Source organism: Somniosus microcephalus, chromosome 2 (assembly GCF_052327205.1).
Source record: "Somniosus microcephalus isolate GS21.2 chromosome 2, FLI_Smic_1.0, whole genome shotgun sequence".
Classification (NCBI taxonomy): domain Eukaryota; kingdom Metazoa; phylum Chordata; class Chondrichthyes; order Squaliformes; family Somniosidae; genus Somniosus; species Somniosus microcephalus.
The window spans coordinates 335,189,790-335,211,746 of record NC_140988.1 but is presented as its reverse complement, the minus strand read 5'-3'; positions in this window follow the sequence as shown (position 1 = coordinate 335,211,746).

The window sequence follows — 21,957 nt, the reverse complement described above, 5'->3', positions numbered from 1 at the left end:
ATGAGGGAAGATGAATGCAGCCGCTCCGCAAGCCCTCAGCCGGCGAAGCCAACAAACACTAAGAAGAACAACCATGGAGACTGCATGAATAAAGATAATTTTTTATTGCACAAAAATGAAAAGCCCTTCCCACATGAATCCCCAAAAACAATAAACGGGCCCCACAAAAAGCCCAACAAACGACTCACTCCCACAAACTGGGGAGGAGTCACTCCACCTTTCTTCAAACCGGGCCTCAACGTCGGCCTAACGCAAAAAATAAGCCCTCCAACAACACAACCATGGGCAAAATAAAGATGGCCACCGCCATATTAAAGGAAAGCTGCCCACACCCTCTACTGGGTGGCCCGCGAGGGCGAGACCTTGGCCAGCCTTTTGCCTCCCCTGCCCGGCCTGCTGCTCCTTCGCAAGCTCTGCCCAGTGGCTGCTGCGAGGCTGGGGGAAGGCGCCTGAGGCTCAGACGCCCTTCCGCCAGATGCCGCTGGGGGGCGGCCTACACGGCGTTTGGGCCTCGAGGGGCCGTCTGCTGAGTGGCGCACCTGAGCCTGGCCACCATCAGCTGCAGCCGCTTGCCCTTGACGCCCCAGTGGGGGAATGGCGGCGACGGATGGCGCAATGTGGGCCAGCTGGCGTCTGGGATGCGCTGGCTGGTGCTGTGGCGCGGTGGCACTCGGCCGGGCCCGCACTGCAGGATCCGCAGCAATCAGCCGAGGGGCGGCTTGCTGGGATGGTCCAGCGCGGCGGCTGCCCTGGTGATGCCTGCCTGAGACAGTGCGTGTGGCAGCAGTGAGTGCCCCTGTGGTCCTGGTGTGCGCGCGCATCACAGCCGCCAGGGTCTTGACGGCATCAGTCAGCATGCGGCCACTCGCGGCAGTTGCTGCCCCGAACTCGCGCACACTGGTCGCCAGCGACTCGATGGCCTCAGGCATGCGCCCCACCACGCTCATGAGCTCCGTGTGGCGCCGGTCCGAGTCCTCGGCCATCTTATCCAGCTTCCGCACCTCCTCCGAAGTGAAGGTGTCCGGACTGGAGTCGCGACTCTCCCGCTGGGGAGGAGGGGGCCGAACTAGGGGACCCTTGCCGCGTTGGTGGCGGCGAGTGTGCCGAGCAGCAGCACTCCCCCCTTTGGGGGGAAGGCCGCGAGCCACGCGCACGGCTGCTGGGTGGCTGGACGCCACTGGTCCCAGAAGCTGTATTGCCCTGCGACAGTTCCTCCAGGCACTCGTCCAGTGAGGAGGTGTCAAGCATTTCCTCCTCTCCTGCGGGACGTGACTGTTCCCCCGAAGGTCCGGCTTGCTCCTCCTCCTCCTCCTGGTCAGAGGTGCTGTCACTGGCAGCTTCAGGGTCCTGGTCGTCACCAGCTGAAAGCAGGAATGCACAAGAGTAGCTTCAGAGTGAGGAGACGGCATCAGCGAGGGAGTTAGGACTGGTGGCATTCAGCGCATTGGTGGGACAGTGGCAAAGGAGGTAGCTCGGATGGGCCAGTGTGACGTGAGAGGGCCAAAAGGCGAGGTCCTTACCATTGCCGGGCAGTGGAGGGTCGGATACACCGCACGCTGTGGGGACAATCACACGGGCTCCCATGAGCACACACACGCGCTCCTCCAGCTGAGTGAGCTTCTGCAGCTTGGCGCGGCCACCCCTGGCACGGGCCTGGCGATTAAACGCTACTTTAGCCTGCAAGAGAAAGGACGGGCTGTAAGTGCGCAGTGAAGCCCTGATGTAGTGTGCACTGCCTCCCATGGTGGAATAGCTTGGACAGAGTGAAGCCCTGATGTAGAGTGCACTGCCTCCCATGGTGGAATAGCTTGGACAGAGTGAAGCCCTGATGTAGAGTGCACTGCCTCCCATGGTGGAATAGCTTGGACAGAGTGAAGCCCTGATGTAGAGTGCACTGCCTCCCATGGTGGAATAGCTTGGACAGAGTGAAGCCCTGATGTAGAGTGCATTGCCTCCCATGGTGGAATAGCTTGGACAGAGTGAAGCCCTGATGTAGTGTGCACTGCCTCCTATGGTGGAATAGCTTGGCCAAAGTGTAGAGTGCCGAATGGCCATTTGATGCTCATGACTGTCCCAATGCTGCTGGCTGAGGGCTGGTCAATAGGACTTTCAGCTCCCTTTGCCCATCATGTCAGGTGTACATGCAAGAATGAGGAGGAGACTGGAAAGGCTACTCACCTTCACAATCCTGGTCAGATCGTTGTATTTTTTACGACATTGTTTGTGGGTCCTGGGGGCATCGCCGGTGAACGTCACCCTCTGGGCGATCTGCTTCCAGGCTTTGGTGTAGTCATGGTGGGTTGGATTCCTCCCACTCTCTGGAAACAAGATCTTGTGCCTCACCTCCAGAGCTGTGACCATTATGTCCAGATCACCCTCTGAGAAGCACAGGGCACGCTGACAGGCCTTCTCTGGCGTTGCCATGACTCCCTGGGGCTGAGCAGCAGTGTTGAGGCCTCTTTGCAAGGCTGCAGTGTGCAGGGCATGGCAGCAGACCAATTCGTCCCTTCCCCCTTTAACAGCTGGTCGGCACCACGGGGTCTGCTGTCAGTGCAAAAATGACCGCACCCGCGCTGCGCCCCGCCTGGGCGCTATCCCTCTGGACCGCCGGCTTAGCGCCTAAAGGTAGGAGTGGAACGCCTCTTTTAGCGCTCCACCACTCTCTTAGGGCGAAGCCACTGAATTTCCGGCAACGGGGCGCTACTTTGGGGCGGGCGCTAACTTCGGGCGGGCGCTAAGGTTAGCGCCCCAAAACTGTCTATACTGAAAATCTAGCCCTGTGTGTTCATATTCACCAGTTTTTAAGGTAATGGGTCATGTAGTCAATGTCCTGGGACACCAGTTTATACGCTAATGTGGCATTGCATTATGGGTATGACTCAGAGGTGAATCCTCCATCTTGGTGTTCGTGCAGTAAGAAATGATGCTTTGCCTGCAGCTGTAAGAGATATGTTTCTCTGCTACACCGAGTAAATAAACAGTTGGGTTTTGTTCCTTAGAACTTGCTTCTCTCAGTTTCTGACCTTACCACTCAGATATCACAATCATATTCCTGTCACCGATCAGATATAGTCATATTCCTGCCACAGATCAGATAAGTTCATAATGATGTCACAGATCAGATAAGCTCATAGTTTGTCACAGATCTGATATGGTAATATTCCTGTCACAGATCAGATAAGATCATATTCCTGTCACAGATCAGATAAGGTCATATTCCTGTAACAGATCAGATATGGACATAGTCTTGTCACAGATCAGATATAGTCAAATTCCTGCCACAGTTCCGATAAGATCATAATGATGTCACAGATCAGGTAAGGTCATAGAGCTGTCACAGATCAGATTAAGTCATATTCCTGTCACAGATCAGATAATAGCTTTTATAGATATGTGAAGAGAAAAAGATTGGTGAAGTCAAGCATAGTTCCCTTGCAGTCAGAATCAGGGGAATTTATAATGGGGAACAAAGAAATGGCAGACCAATTAAATACGTATTTTCGTTCTGTCTTCACAAAGGAAGACACAAATAACCTCCCAGAAATGTCGGGTAACATAGGGTCTGATGAAAGGGAGGAACTGAAAGAAATCAGTATTTGTAGGGAAATGGTGTTAGAGAAATTGATGGGATTGAAGGCCGATAAATCCCCAGGGCCTGATAATCTACATCCTAGGGTACTTAAGGAAGTGGCCCTAGAAATAGTAGATGCATTGCTGATCATCTTCCAACATTCGATGGAATCTGGAACAGTACCCATGGATTGGAGGGTAGCTAATGTTACCCCACTATTCAAAAAAGGTGGTAGAGAGAAAATGGGGAATTACAGACCGGTAAGCCTGACATCGGTAGTGCGGAAAATGCTAGTGTCCATTATAAAATATGTAATAGCAGAGCACTTGGAAAACAGTGACAGGATTGGACAAAGTCAACATGGATTTACAAAAGGTAAATCGTGCTTGACTAATCTACTGGAATTTTTTGAGGATGTAACTAGTAAAATAGATAAGGGAGAACCAGTGGATGTGATGTATTTGGACTTTCAGAAGGCTTTCGATAAGGTCCCACATATGAGATTAGCGTGTAAAGTTAAGGCACATGGGATTGGGGGCAATGTATTGACTTGGATAGAGAACTGGTTGGCAGATAGAAAGCAAAGAGTTGGAATAAACGGGTCTTTTTCAGAGTGGTGGGCAGTGACTAGTGGGGTGCTGCATGGATCAGTCCTTGGACCCCAGCTATTCACAATATATATTAATGATCTAGACAAGGGAACTAGATGTAATATCTCCAAATTTGCAGATGACACAAAGCTGGGTGGGCGTGTGTGCTGTGAGGAGGATGCCGAGAAACTACAGGATGATTTGGACAAGTTGGGTGATTGGGCAGAAGCATGGCAGATGCAATATAATGTGGATAAATGTGAGGTTATCCACTTTGGTGTCAAAAACAGGAAGGCAGATTATTATCTTAATGGCAATAGATTGGGAGAAGGGGAAGTGCAACGAGACCTGGGTGTCCTTGTGCACCAGTCACTGAAGGTAAGCATGAGCAGGCGGGTCAAGAAGGCAAATGGAATGTTGGCCTTCATAGCGAGAGGGTTTGAGTACCGGAACAAGGATGCCTTGCTGCAGTTGTACAGGGCCTTGGTGAGGCCACATCTTGAGTATTGTGTGCAGTTTTGGTCGCCTTATCTGAGGAAGGATATTCTTGCCATGGAAGGAGTTCAGAGAAGATTCACCAGGCTGATACCTGGGATGGCAGGAATGACGTATGAGGAGAGATTGGGTCGATTGGGCTTGTACTCGCTAGAGTTTAGAAGAATGAGAGGGGATCTCATTGAAACTTATAACATTCTGGCAGGACTGGACAGACTAGATGCAGGGAGGATTTTCCTGATGGTTGGGGAATCCAGAACCAGGGGTCACAGTCTAAGGAATGAGGAGGAAATGAGGAGGAACTTCTTCACCCAGAGAGTGGTGAACCTGTGGAATTCTCTACCACAGAAGGCAGTAGAGGCCAGTTCATTAAATATATTCAAGAAAGAGTTGGATATATTTCTTAAGTCTAAAGGGATCAAGGGGTATGGGGAGAAAGCAGGGACCGGGTACTGAACTCGGATGATCAGCCATGATCGCATTGAATGGCGGAGCAGGCTCGAGGGGCTGAATAGCCTACTCCTGCTCCTATCTTCTATGTTTCTATGTTTCGATAAGGTCATAATCCTGTCACAGATCAGGCAAAGGTCATAGTCCTGACATAGATCAAATATAGTCATAATTCTTGTCAGAATCAGATAAGGTCATAGTCCCGTAACAGCTCAGATACACTCATTTTCCTGTCACAGATCAGATAAGGTAATTGTCCTGTCAGAGATCAGATATAGTCAACACCCTGTCACAGATCAGATATTGTCATTGTTGTCACAGATCCGATAAGGTAACATTCCTGTCACAGATCAGATATAGTCAAAATTCTGTCACAGGTCAGATATTGTCATATTCCTGTCACATATCAGATAATATCATAGTGATGGCACAGATCAGATAAGGTCATAGAGCTGTCACAGATCAGATTAAGTCATTCTCCTGTCACAGATCAGGTAAGGTCATATTCCTGTCACAGATCAGATATTGTCATATGCCTGTCACAGTTCAGATATAGTCAAAATCCTGTCACAGCTCAGATGAGCTCATATTCCTGTCACCGATCAGATAAGGTCATATTCCTGTCACAGATCAGATAACATCATAGTCTTGTCACAGATCAGATAATATCATATTCCTGCCACAGATCAGATAAGATCATAGTCTTGTCACAGATCAGATAAGATCATATTCCTGTCTCCGATCAGATAAGATCATATTCCTGTCATAGATCAGCTAAGATCATATTCCTGTCACCGATCAGATATAGTCATATTCCTGCCACAGATCAGATAAGATCATAGTGATGTCACAGATGAGATAAGCTCATAGAGCTGTCACAGATCCGATAAGGTAATATTCCTGTCACAGATCAGATATAGTCAAAATCCTGTCACAGATCAGATATTGTCATATTCCTGTCACAGATCAGATAAGATCATATTATAGTCACAGATCAGATAAGATCATATTCCTGTCACAGATCAGATAAGGTCATATTCCTGTCACAGACCAGATATGAACATAGTCTTGTCACAGATCAGATATAGTCATATACTTGTCACAGGTCAGATAAGGTCATAGCCCTGTAACAGATCAGATATTGTCATATGCCTATCACAGATCAAACAAGGTCATTGTCCTGTCACAGCTCAGAGAAGGTCATATTCCTGTTACCGATCAGATATAGTCATTTTCCTGCCACAGGTCAGATAATGTCATATTCCAGTCACAGATCAGATATGGTCATATTCCTGTCAAAGTTCAGATATAGTCAAAATCCTGTCACAGATCAGATATTGTCATATTCCTGTCACTGATCAGATAAGGTCATATTCCTGTCACAGATCAGATAAGATCATATTCTTGTCACAGATCAGATAAGCTCATAGAGCTGTCACAGATCTGATAAGGTAATGTTCCTGTAACAGATCAGATAAGATCATATTCCTGTCACAGATCAGATATGGATATTGCCTTGTGACAGCTCAGATATAGTTATTTTCTTGTCACAGATCAGATAATGTCATATTCCTATCACAGATCAAATAAGGTCAATTTCCCATCACAGAACAGATAATGTCATATTCCTGTCACAGATCAGATAAGATCATCGTCTTGTCACAGATCAGATATAGTCATCTTCTTGTCACATATGTGTCATAGTCATACCCCTCTCACCAATCAGATATAGTCATATTCCTGCCACTGATCAGATAAGGTCATAGTGATGTCACAGTTCAGGTAGGTTCATAGAGCTGTCACAGATCAGATTAAGTCATATTCCTGTCACAGATCAGATAAGATCATATTGCTGTCACAGATCAGATATGGACATAGTCTTGTCACAGATCAGATAAGGTCATTGTCCTGTCAGAGATCAGTTAAGATCGTATCCCTATCACAGATCTGATATAGTTTTATTCCTGTCACAGATCAGATAAGATCATCATCTTGTCACAGATCAGATATAGTCATCTTCTTGTCACAGATGAGTCATATTCATACCCCTATCACCGATTAGATATAGTCATATTCCTGCCACAGATCAGATAAGGTCATTGTCCTGTCACAAATCAGATAAGGTCATATTCCTGTCACAGATCAGATCTGGTCATATTTCTGTCACAGATCAGATATAGTTACATTCCTGTCACAGATCAGATAAGGTCATATCCCTGTCACAGTCCTGATAGTCATATTCCTGCCACAGAGCAGATAAGATCGTAGTGATATCACAGATCTGATAAACTAATAGAGCTGTCACAGATCCGATAAGGTCATATTCCTGTCACAGATCAGATAAGATCATATTATAGTCTCAGATCAGATAAGTTCATAGTCCTGTCACAGATCAGATACGGACATAGTCTTGTCACAGATCAGATAAGTTCATTGTCCTGTCAGAGATCAGTTAAGATCATATCCCTATCACAGATCAGATAAGTTCATATTCCTGTCACAGATCAGATAAGATCATCGTCTTGTCACAGATCAGATATAGTCATCTTGTTGTCACGGATGAGTCATAGTCATACCCCTATCACCGATCAGATATAGTCATATTCGTGCCACAGATCAGATAAGTTCATAGAGCTGTCACAGATCAGATTAAGTGATATTCCTGTCACAGATCAGATAAGATCATATTGCTGTCAGAGATCAGATACGGACATCGTCTTGTCACAGATCAGATATAGTCATATCCCTATCACCGATCAGATATAGTCATATTCCTGCCACAGAACTGATAAGATCATGGTGATGTCACAGATCAGATAAGGTCATAGAGCTGTCACAGCTCAGATTAAGTCATATTCCTGTCACAGATCAGATAAGGTCATATTCCTGTCACAGATCAGACAAGAAGATAGTCCTGTCAGAGATCAGATATAGTCATAATACTTGTCACAATCAGATAAGATCATAGTCCCGTAACAGCTCAGATATAGTCATTTTCCTGTTACAGATCAGAGAAGGTGATTGTACTGTCACAGATCAGATAAGATCATATTCGTGTCACAGATCAGTTATGGTCATATTCCTGTCACAGATCAGATATAGATATATTCCTGTCACAGATCAGATAAGGTCATATTCCAGTCACAGATCAGATATAATCAAAATCCTGTCACAGATCAGATAAGATCATATTCCTGTCACAGGTCAGATAGTCATATTCCTGCCACAGATCAGATACGATCATAGAGATGTCACAGATCAGATAAGCTCATAGAGCTGTCACAGATCCGATAAGATAATATGCCTGTCACAGATCAGATATAGTCAAAATCCTGTTACAGATCAGATATAGTCAAAATCCTGTCACAGATCAGATATTGTCATATTCCTGTCACAGACCAGATAAGATCATATTCCTGTCACAGATCAGATAAAGTCATATTCCGGTCACAGATCAGATATAGTCATAATCCTATTACAGATCAGATAAGATCATATTCTTGTCACAGATCAGATATGGACATAGTCTTGTGACAGATCAGATATAGTCATATTCTTGTCACAGATCAGATAAGGTCATAGTCTTGTCACAGTTCAGATAAAGTCATATTCCTGTCACAGATCAGATAAGGTCAATGCCCTGTCACAGATCAGATAAGGTCATATTCCTTTCACAGAACAGATATGGTCATATTTCTGTCACAGATCAGATATAGTTATATTCCTGTCACAGATCAGATAGATTATATTCCTGTCACAGATCAGATAGTCATAATCCTGTCACAGATCAGATAAGGTCATTGTCCTGTCAGAGATCAGTTAAGATCATAATCCTGTCACAGATCAGACACGGTCCTTGTCCTGTCACAGATCAGATATTGTCATATTCCTGTCACAGATCAGATAAGGTCATTGACCTGTCACAGATCAGATATAGTCAAAACCCTGTCAAAGATCAGATATTGTCATATTCCTGTCACAGATCAGTTAAGGTCCTTGTCCTGTCACAGATCAGATAAGGTCATATTCCTGTCACAGATCCGATAAGGTCATATTCCTGTCACAGATCAGATATGGACATATTCTTGTGACAGATCAGATAAGGTCATAGACATGTCACAGCTCAGATAAGATCATATTCCTGTCACAGATCAGATAAGATCATATTGCTGTCACAGATCAGATACGGACATAGTCTTGTCACAGATCAGATAAGGCCAGTGTCCTGTCAGAGATCAGTTAAGATCATATCCCTATCACAGATCAGATATAGTTTTATTCCTGGCAGAGATCAGAAGAGGTCATATTCCTGTCACAGATCAGATAAGATCATCGTCTTGTCACAGATCAGATATAGTCATCTTCTTGTCACGGATGAGTCATAGTCATACCCCTATCACCGATCAGATATAGTCTTATTCCTGTCACAGATCAGATAAGATCATATTGCTGTCACAGATCAGATACGGACATCGTCTTGTCACAGATCAGATATAGTCATATCCCTATCACCGACCAGATATACTCATATTCCTGCCACAGATCAGATAAGATCATGGTGATGTCGCAGATCAGATAAGGTCATAGAGCTGTCACAGCTCAGATTAAGTCATATTCCTGTGACAGATCAGATAAGGTCATATTCCTGTCACAGATCAGGCAAGGTCATAGTCCTGTCATAGATCAGATAAAGTCATAATTCTTGTCACAATCGGATAAGATCATAGTCCCATAACAGCTCAGATGTAGTCATTATCCTGTTACAGATCAGAGAAGGTGATTGTACTGTCACAGATCAGATAAGATCATATTCGTGTCACAGATCAGTTATGGTCATATTTCTGTCACAGATCAGATATAGATATATTCCTGTCACAGATCAGATAAGATCATATTCCTGTCACAGCTCAGACAAGGTCATATTCCAGTCACAGATCAGATATAATCACTTTCCTGTCAGAGATCAGATATTGTCATATTCCTGTCACAGATCAGATATTGTTATATTCCTGTCAGAGATCAGATAAGATCATATTCCTGTCACAGCTCAGACAAGGTCATATTCCAGTCACAGTTCAGATATAGTCAAAATCCTGTCACAGGTCAGATATTGTCATATTCCTGTCACAGATCAGATAAGGTCATATTTCTGTCACAGATCAGATAAGGTCATATTCCTGTCACAGATCAGATATCGTCATATTCCTGTCACAGATCAGATAAGGTCATATTCCTGTCACAGATCAGATAAGATCATGGTATTGTCACAGATCAGATAAGATCATATTCCTATCACAGATCAGATAAGGTCATAGTCTTGTCACAAATCAGATATAGTCATATTTCTGTCAATGTAAAGTCTGTGGGTTATATGGTGAATTAATACACAGACTATAAGAGTAACTTTAACAGGACTTTACTATTCGAAGGTCAGGGCGAATCTGCCCAATAAATCCTTACACAGCACTTATATACCGGTGTGGTCACTCCCGGTATTACAGTATACAGCAGCCAAGATAAAGTAGTGCAACACCTAAAATAATTCTCTTAAAGGTGGACGGTTACATACAATAGTTCTCTTAAAGGTAGAACGGTTACATACACTACAATCCTCCCTTTTGAGCTTACAACATACTTATTCCCCATTAAACATAACATATATCCAACTTCATGTAAAAACAGTTCACAGATGTAGTCTCTGCGGGAAACAGTTCACAGATTCAGTCTCTGCGGAAAACAGTTCACAGATTCAGTCTCGGTGTAGTCGGTTCACGTTGCTGGAGTGACTCATCCAATAGTCCTTCACTGGACTTAACAGCTTGAACTTCCGTCACTTCTGAACCAGCATTGTTGACTTTTAAAAGCTTGAGTACCTTGGGAAGTTTTTCTACTTCCAAACTGATTTGGCTCCGTACGGAGAGACCACGTGCGTGACCTGGTAGAGGTGATAATGGTTCAGATGGTCATCATCTTCTGCTTCGTCTTTTCCTTTTCTGCTTCTTGGAGACTCTCTGGGCTCCACTGTCAGCTGCCAGCTGCATGCACCATTCCTCCTTCTCGTCCTCCTTTTTCCATAGTAGCGCCACCATCTCCCGATGTTCCTTAGACTTTAGGTGATTCTTCATGGTTTCTGCACTTTGGGAGTTTTCATCACAAGCTGGGCAGAGCAGGTCATCGTAATATTCGGTGTCGTCCAACAGGTCATGGTAATATTCGGTGTCGTCCTGAGCTAGGCCAGCGAGAGGGTCTTCTATTTCCTCCATACCCAGCTGGACGTTAGCCAGCTTTTGTTCCAAATCCAGACATCTTTCCTGAAGAGACTTCTTCATGCGTTCAGTTTCATCCAGCTTTTTCTGGGCTTCCTGCAAGTCTTTTACTAATGACCTCATTCGTGATTTCAATACTTCAACTTCATTGGGAGATTGATTGATTGTATTATTCAATCCCTCTACTGGAGCAGCTGTTTCAGCATTCTGTTGTTCAACATTGACGTGAATCAGCGTACTTTTGGCATCCAAGGTTTGCTCTGCTGCCATCTTCTCAGTCTGTGTTGCAACCTCAGCTATTCCAATAACTTTTGGGAGCTCCAAATCCCTCTCCTTTGAAGATCTAGACTCATGTCCAAATTGTTCCCATTTCAGAGTCTTGTCCCTCAGCATATGAAGGAGTTGGCTGACCGTTGACTCTTCTGACCTCATCCATTTCCCAGTAGCTGCAGGGCTGTTTATAACCTTGCCCTGGGGCTCCTTTGCTGTTTCTACTTCGCCATCATCCGCAGCCTCCACCATTCGAATTTCCACAAATGAATCGTCCGGTGATGCTGCACCCAACTTCAGTAGGAGCTCGGAATTCATGGCGACCAACTCAGCCTTTTCTGCCTGCAATCTGCTAACAAGCGCCTTCAGTTGCTGAACATCTTGCTCCACCAGATTAGAGCACGCACCTTCAGAAACTGAATCAGCTTTGATTCGTTTGGCCTCCTTGCGCAGACGGTTTGTGTGCTCCTGCTCCCTTTTCTCCCTCAGCTGTTTCTGTTGTCTTTCCAGATTCTCCCACTCTGTGTCAAAGAACGTTTTCATTGCTTTTATCTTTTGCTCGAGACAGCAACTCAATTGTTCTAATTGCTGTTGTAATTTGAAATGGAGTTGAGTTCGAGCCCGGTGTTCCTCAGACTTGTGCATGTCTGTAAACTGGACAGACTCAGAATTCTCTGCCAAACTATGTTGTTGTTGTTCAGTGGAATTCTGTTCTGAAACTTTGTTCTCCTTTGAAGCATCAGTATTTATGCACTCCTTCGTTTTTCCAACCTTAGTCAGCAAGTCCATTTTAGACTTGTCTTTCGCACCTGGGCTGGTCTTGTCGTCATCCGTTTCAGAGTCTGAGCTGATTGTCTTCACCGAGTTCTCACTCGTTATTGCTTTTAGGTAGTGCCATTCCATGTTTATTTCCCTGATCCACTCCCGTCCCAGAAGTGGTGGACCTCCCTCAGGTAGTACATATAAGTCCATTCCTTGGTGTTCTTTGCCCCTGTCTCTCACCTTGACTTGTATCTTTCCCATGGGGTATACTTTATGCCCCGTGTATGTCTGCAATACGATCTTGGTATCTCTCAAGGGTATATGTGAGAATAGCCGGTTGTAATCCCTTCGATTTATGACTGATAGGGCTGATCCTGTGTCCAATTCCATTTTCACTTGGACTCCGGCTACTTTTAGTGTGACCCAGATAGTTTGTGGGTCAGCTTCCTTACTCACATTGTAAATTCTCAGACTACCCAGTTCCTGGCCGTTCGGGTCTGAATCCGAATTCTGTTCATCTGAACTCTTCTCAGCCACCTTGTGTACCTTGCTGTACTTTTCCTGCGGTGACTTTTTTCTGTTGTTGGTCTTCTTTCCTGACCGGCATACTTTAGCTATGTGACCAAGCTTGCCACATTTTCTACATTCCTGGTTTTTAAACCAGCATTGGTTCTGGTCGTGTGTTGTCTTCCCACAACGATAACATTTTGTTGTACCCGAAGTCATTTGATCCACGCTGAGTACCGCTGCCTTCAGCTGCATTTCTGCAGTGCCTCTCGCGGCTGCTTCGTGTGATGCTGCAATAAGGACAGCCTTGTCAAGTGTAAGATCGTTCTCTTCGAGCAGTCGCTTTTGTGTTCCTTCCTTCGACAACCCGCACACGAACTTGTCTCTCAATGCCTCTGTCAGATTTTCCCCAAACTGGCAGTATTTCACTAGTCTACGCAGTTCGACCAAGTATTCCGCGTTGCTTTCCTCTTTCCGTTGCGTTCTCGCATAAAATTTGAATCGTTCCGCCAACATCAGCGGTGTGGGGTTCAAATGATCCTTCAGGACAGCAACAATATCAGCGAAAGCCTGATCCACCGGTTTAGCTGGTGATAGAAGATGCTTCAATAGCCCGTATGTCTTTGCCCCCATTGCGTTTAATAAGGTGAGAGCTTTATCATCATCTGCTATTTTATTGGCCTCACAATATATCTTGATGCGTTCTACGTACGTGGCCCAATCTTCCACCTCGGAATTGAAGTTGTTGATGTTACCATGCTTAGGCACCTTCACTATCTTTTTGAGAAACCACAACGAATTTGTTCGTTACTTTTTTTTTCCAAAAATGGCGGTTTCCCGCGCTTGTCTTCTTCCCCGCCCACTTTCAAAATGGCGGTTTCCCGCTTCTGTCTTCTTCCCCGCCTACTGGCGGCTTCCCGCATTTCTTCCCCTGGCAGGAGGGGTAAGCTTTCCTTCGGGCGACGACCGCTGGCTTTCGGAGTTCGCAGCCTGCGCGCCGGCTTCAGTGCGTTCCTTGTTCCCTTTACTCGGCAGGGCAACCGGCGCTGGGGACAACCCGTTGACGGCGAACAGTTCCAGCCGCTGGCTGAATCTCCTCGGTCTCCCTCGCTCGGCTCTGTCTCTCCCGCTCGCTCGGGCTCTGTCTCTCCCTCAGCGGCTTCCAATCGCGCCTCCCAGCCCTCTCGCAGTCCGGTCCTTTCCTCCCCCAGCTGCGGCTGAGTTCTCCGCGGTTTCTTATTTTTATTTCTTCCCGCGCCTTACGATCCCGGTCGCAGTGCCTCGCGGCCTCGGTAGCTGCCCGGCCTTTCGCCGGTCGCGGTCGAGCTGTCTCACGACGCTGTTGCGTCTCCCAGCCCGCTTGTAGCCCGGTCTCTCACACCGGCTGCGTTCCCGCTTGTATCCCGGTCTCTCACACCGGCTGCGTTCCCACTTGTACCGCGGCTTCCGTGCCCTACGCTGCCCCAGTCTCAGCGCCTCTGGGCCCGACTTCTGTCCGGCTCCTTTCCTCCGTTTCTTTTTATTTTCCCCCTACTCACAGTCAACGTGGCCGACTTGCTTCTCTTGGCTGATCGGCTCACTCACCACCGTGGCAGAAGGGACAATAACAGCCTGTTGCTGATGGAAGGCTTCGTGTCTGAATCCTTCCTTCTTCCTTGCTCTGCAGACTCGAGTCTTCTCTCAGCAGAACGACGAGGGCGGGTGCCTCTTCTTGACGCTCGTTAACTGCTTCGGGTGTGTCACTGCCGCAGGGTAAGATCGAACCCGTCGCCACTGTAAAGTCTGTGGGTTATATGGTGAATTAATACACAGACTACAAGAGTAACTTTAACAGGACTTTACTATTAAAAGGTCAGGGCGAAACTGCCCAATAAATCCTTACACAGCACTTATATACCGGTGTGGTCACTCCCGGTATTACAGTATACAGCAGCCAAGATAAAGTAGTGCAACACCTAAAATAGTTCTCTTAAAGGTAGAACGGTTACATACACTACAGTCAACAGTTCAGATCAGGTCATATTCCTGTCACAGATTCGATAAGGTCATATTCCTGTCACAGTTCAGAAAAGATAATAGTCTTCTCACAGATTAGAAAAGGTCATATTCCTGTCGCAGATCAGACAAGGTCATAATCCTGTCACAGATCAGATAATATCATAGTCTTGTCACAGATTAGATAAGATCATATTCCTGGCAAAGATCAGACAAGATCATATTCCGGTCACCGATCAGATAAGATCATAGTCTTGTCACAATTTAGATAAGATCATATTCCTGTCACAGATCAGATAAGGTCATATTCCTGTCACAGATCAGATAAGGTCAATGTCCTGTCACAGATCAGATAAGGTCATATTCCTTTCTCAGAACAGATATGGTCATATTTCTGTCACAGGTCAGGTATAGTTATATTCCGGTCACAGATCTGATAGATTATATTCCTGTCACAGATCAGATAAGGTCATTGTCCTGTCAGAGATCAGTTAAGATCATATACCTGTCACAGATCAGACAAGGTCATTGTCCTGTCACAGATCAGATATTGTCATTGTCCTGTCACAGATCAGATAAGGTCATATTCCTGTCACAGATCAGATCTGGTCATATTCCTGCCACAAAGCAGATAAGATCGTAGTGATGTCACAGATCAGATAAACTCATAGAGCTGTCACAGATCAGATAAGGTCATATTATGGTCTCAGATCAGATAAGATCATATTCCTGTCACAGATCAGATATGGACAGTCTTGTGACAGATCAGATAAGGTCATATTCTTGTCACAGATCAGATAAGGTCATAGACATGTCACAGATCAGATAAGATCATATTGCTGTCACAGATCAGATACGGACATAGTCTTGCCACAGATCAGATAAGGTCATTGTCCTGTCAGAGATCAGTTAAGATCATATTCCTGCCACAAAGCAGATAAGATCGTAGTGATGTCACAGATCAGATAAGCTCATAGAGCTGTCACAGATCCGATAAGGTAATATTCCTGTCACAGATCAGATATCGTCATATTCCTGTCACAGTTCAGATATAGTCAAAATCTTGTCACAGATCAGATAAGGTCATAGTCTTGTCACAGATCAGATATAGTCATATTTCTGTCAACAGTTCAGATCAGGTCAATGTCCTGTCACAGATAAGATATAGTCAAAACCTTGTCACAGATCAGATAAGGTCATAGTCTTGTCACAGATCAGATATATTCATATTTCTGTCAACAGTTCAGATCAGGTCAATGTCCTGTCACAGATAAGATATAGTCAAAACCTTGTCACAGATCAGATAAGGTCATAGTCTTGTCACAGATCAGATATATTCATATTTCTGTCAACAGTTCAGATCAGGTCATATTCCTCTCATAGTTTAGATAAGGTCATATTCCTGTCACATTAGATATAGTCATATTCCTGGCACAGATCAGATAAGATCATATTACTGTCGCAGATCAGATAAGATCATATTCCTGTCATAGATCAGATAAGGTCAATGTCCTGTCACAGATCAGATAAGGTCATATTCCTGTCACAGAACAGATATGGTCATATTTCTGTAACAAATCAGGTATAGTTATATTCCTGTCACAGATCTGATAGATTATATTCCTGTCACAGATCAGATAGTCATAATCCTGTCACAGATCAGATAAGGTCAATATCCTGTCAGAGATCAGTTAAGATCATATTCCTGTCACAGATCAGACAAGGTCATTGTCCTGTCATAGGTCAAATATAGTCAATATCCTGTCACAGCTCAGATATTGTCATATTCCTGTCACAGATCAGATAAGGTCATTGACCTGTCACAGATCAGATATAGTCAAAATCCTGTCACAGATCAGTTATTTTCATATTCCTGTCACAGATCAGATAAGGTCATTGACCTGTCACAGATCAGATATAGTCAAAATCCTGTCACAGCTCAGATAAGGTCATATTCCTGTCACAGATCAGATCTGGTCATATTTCTGTCACAGATCAGATATAGTTATATTCCTGTCACAGATCAGATAAGGTCATATTCCTGTCACAGGTCTGATAGTCATATTCCTGCCACAGAGCAGATAAGAACGTAGTGATGTCACAGATCAGATAAACTCATAGAGCTGTCACAGATCCGATAAGGTCATATTCCTGTCACAAATCAGATAAGATCATTGAAATAAAGAATAGATTTGCCTTCCAAAGCTAGGCTTTATTAACTTTAAAATCTGCAGCACATCTTCCCACATCCAGTCCCAACCAAAGCTGGAAAAGAACTGAATTTAAGGTGGCCACAACACATCATGTGATCATCAACTACCAATGAGATTACAACATATATCCCAAGGCAGTTAACAAACAACCAATCACAATACTTTTACTAAACAAGGAATAATCACCACATTCACCCCTCCTTTTAAAATATATTCCAACCTAAATAACCTTTACAATTTATAATTAATTATTTACAACTAAAACTATGCACAACAAGAATAAAACTGTTCACATGACACAATACTAAGTGAACAGCAACAAATAATAACATTGCACATAAGTATTAAGTATCTCTCAACTAAAACAATATACTATAATATTTCAACAATTTTAAAACATTACTATCAATTTAAAAATCCATTTTCAATCGGTCGACCGGATATCTTGTTCGTGTCGACCTTCTTAACCTTGGTGAAATTCCTTGCCCTCCCACACCAGAAGGCACAGAAGTATCTTCAGCAGGAAGGCTATCCATATCCCGATTTTCAACGGTTTCCGGATTAGAAATCCCATCAAAAGGTAAACTGGGACGGTCATAAACATCTATCAAGGGCTGACTAATAGAAGTATAATTATCTGCAATCGAATTGGAAATATTCGTAGTATCTGTAACAGCATCCACATTATCTGAATCATGACTATTGTTAATATCCTCAGAAGAGGGCTGGCCCCCACAAGGAGCCAAGTCTTTAATTGAAACAGTACTTTCTTTCCCATCTTGGAATCGAATATGAGCATATTGGGAATTTGCCTCCAACAGCTCCACCTCCTCCACCAAAGGATCATATTTTGACAATTTAACATGGCGTCGAAGCAGCACAGGTCCCTGCATAGTAAGCCATGAAGGTACCGAATATCCCGTAGTAGATCTCCGTGGATAGTTAAAGAGCCTTTCATGGGGGGTCACATTAGTAGCCGTTGAAAGCAATGATCTAATGGAATGCAGGGCATCAGGCAGTACCATTTCCCACTGTGTATTCTTAAGGTTCCGGGATGTCAAAGCCAACATAACTGCCTTCCAGATCACCCCATTGTATCATTCGCACTGTCCATTACCCTGGGGATTATACGGGGTAGTTCTACTAGTAGAAATTCCCCAACTCTGAAGGTATTCCTTCAACTGGGAAGACATAAAAGAACTTCCCTGATCTGAATGGATATACGCAGGCATCCCAAAGACAACAAAAAGTTGAGTCAGACATTTAATAACTGTAGCAGCTGATACATCTGCACAAGGAAAAGCAAAAGGGAACCTTGAAAACTCGTCCACAACAGTAAATATATATCGGTTTTGAGTAGTTGAAGGAAGAGGCCCCTTAAAATCGACGCTCAAACGTTCAAAAGGAGAAGTAGCCTTTATAAGATGAGCTCGTTGAGGCTTAAAAAAATTCGGTTTACACCGAGCACAGATAGAACATGATGAAGTCATCCGCTTGACGTCTTCAACTGAAAAAGGCAAGTTCTTACTGCGTACAAAGTGTATCATCCTCGTAACCCCAGGATGACATAAGGCATTGTGAAGATTAATAAGCGTATCTCCGTGAATCACAGAACAATAAGCCCTCGACAGTGCATCAGCAGCAACATTATCCTTCCCCGGACGATAAACAATGTCAAAATGGTAACATGCCAACTCAATCCTCCATCTCATTATTTTATCATTTTTGATCTTTCCAAAATGTTTAACATCAAACATAAAGGACACAGATTTTTGATCAGTTACCAACGTGAAATGTCGCCCCGATAAATAATGTCTCCATTTACGCAATGCTTCTTGTGGTGTATGTGCCTTTAAGAGCAATTATGGTGTATGTACCTTTAAGAGCCCCAGGTGTGCGTAATGCCGGTAATTGCCACTTGGGCTATATAAGCCTGTGTATTGTGTATATCCTTTAGAAACCCCCCCCCAGACTTGCTTAGTAAATACCTATGAACCAACTCCTGTCTTCAGTGTCTTTATCTACACACGGACACTACACTTCTACTATTGCGTATGCCTCTTTCTCTATTGAAGAATGTCTTTTTTCACTATTGTTCAAAGTACGTGAGAAAAAGGCCACAGGTCTTCCATTTTGGTTCAGAGTAGCCCCAATTGCAAAATCCGAAGCATCCGTCTCGATCACAAAGGGAACCTGCTCATCAATAGAATGCACAACTGCTCCTAAAATATCCTTTTTAAAATTCTCAAAACATGTCCTGGCCTCCCATGATAGAGGATATGTCGTAACCCGAATAAGAGGCCGGATCTTCCGTGAAAAATTTGCAATCCAATTAGAATAATAAGAAAACAGTCCAACAACTCGTTGCAAAGCCTTAGAATTAGTAGGACAAGGTAAATCAATCAATGGTCGCAGACATTCTGGATCTGGTTTAATCTTGTTTCCCGAGATAATATACCCCAATAGATTTACCTCAGTAGTCGAAAAGATACATTTCTCTTTGTTAAAAGTTAAACCAACGTTTTCCACAGCTTGAAGGAATCTTTTTAAATTAGAATCATGCTCTACCCTTGATTTGCCACACACTGTGATGTCATCTAAGTATGAAAAGGTGTCAGAGAGGGAGTTATCACTTATAAAAGCATCCATTGCCCGTTGAAAACAAGCAACACCATTAGTAACACCAAATGGTATTCGGCAAAACTGATACAGCTTTCCACCAGCCTCAAAGGCCGTATATGGTTGATCCTTCTTAACAATAGGAATCTGATGATAAGCACTCTTTAAATCAATAGTGCTAAAAACCTTATCCTGAGATATTTTGTTGATAAGCTCATCAATCTTAGGCAAAGGGTACGCATCTAATTGAGTATACCTATTAATAGTTTGGGAATAGTCTATCACCATTCGTTTCTTGTGTCTCTCGTTAGTTGTGACAACTACCTGTGCTCGCCAAGGCGAACAACTAGGTTCAATGATTCCTTCCAATAAGAGACGTTGAACTTCAGAATTAATAAATTCTCTATCCTGACTACTATATCTTCTTGACTTGGTAGCAATTGGCTTACAATCCGACATCAAATTGGAAAAAAGTGATAATGGAGAAATAGATAAAGAGGTTAATCCACAAATAGATAAAGGTGGCTTAGTCCCACCAAATGAAAGACTAAGAGACTCGTGTAACTGAAGCACATCATGTCCAATCAAAATATCCGCACAGAGATTAGGCAAAACAGATAGGTGTATATCAGTATACGTATTACCTAGAAGAATCATTTTCACAAAGCAACAACCAGCTATTTGTGAAGTAAGGGTCACCTGAGCCATACACACCTGATACGTAACAGGCGAAATTTTCAAATGCTTCTCCTTCGCAAACTGAAGACTTATAAAACTCTCAGTACTGCCCGTATCTATAAGGGCCTTCACTTCCAACCCATTAACTTGAGCCGTAACTATAGCTTTGTTTAGGCCATGAGCAAATGCAGCAGAAATTGATGCAATAAACGCCCTATCTAAAGGCTGAATAGTCACAGAGGAGGTAGTGGAGGAGGGCCCTCCCACACCAGGAGAGGAGGAGGTAATTGAACCTGATGATTTGCACACACGTGCATAATGACCTCTCTTGCCGCATTTACTACACACAGCCTCCCGAGCAGGACACTTCAGACGAGGGTGCCGGATATTCCCACAAAAATAACACTTCTGAATCCTAGAGGCAACAGCCGCCGAAGTAGAAACTGTTTCAGAATCTAGTAAACCACTCCCATTAAGTCCACATAATTCCTTTTCATCCGAAACTGCCGAAACCATAGTCGCAGGCCGATTAAAAACAGCATAAGAATCCGAACTTCTCTGAGCCACATCCAATGTAGAAGCTTGCTCAAAAGCACTTTTAAGATCCAAAGTCTTATTTTCTAACAACCGCTGACAAATTGATCTGGACAGTAATCCATTAATAAAAGCAGCCCGTACCGATTCTTCCTTATATTCTTCAGCCGTCACGGCCTTATAATTACAGTTAACACTAAGGCACTGAAGTGCTTGTAAATAAGTATCCAAAGATTCTCCCACCTGCTGCCTATGGGCAGATAGAAGGTGACGTGCAAATACCTCATTCTTTGGTTTAACAAAAATATTTTCCAATGTAGAAATAGCCACTTCATAAGTTTTAGTCCAAAATATATTTATATACTTCCAGAGCAATGTAGTTGATCAGCATATTCAGCTTATTTAGAGAATCTTGATCCAACACGCCCAAAAAGTTTTTAAATGTACAATACCAATGTTTCCATTTATCATCCACTCCAGCAGAATTGGGGTCAGCCTTGAATCGTTCTGGTTGAAGATATCGCTCCATTCTAACATAAAGTTAATAAATTGAAATAAAGAATAGATTTGCCTTCCAAAGCTAGGCTTTATTAGCTTTAAAATCTGCAGCACATCTTCCCACATCCAGTCCCAACCAAAGCTGGAAAAGAACTGAATTTAAGGTGGCCACAACACATCATGTGATCATCAACTACCAATGAGATTACAACATATATCCCAAGGCAGTTAACAAACAACCAATCACAATACTTTTACTAAACAAGGAATAATCACCACAATCCTATAATAGTCTCAGGTCAGATAAGATCATATTCCTGTCACAGATCAGATAAGGTCATATTCCTGTCACAGATCAGATATGGACATAGTCATGTGACAGATCAGATATACTCATATTCTTGTCACAGATCAGATAAGGTCATATTCCTGTCACAGATCAGATCTGGTCATATTTCTGTCACAGATCAGATATAGTTATATTCCTGTCACAGATCAGATAAGGTCAT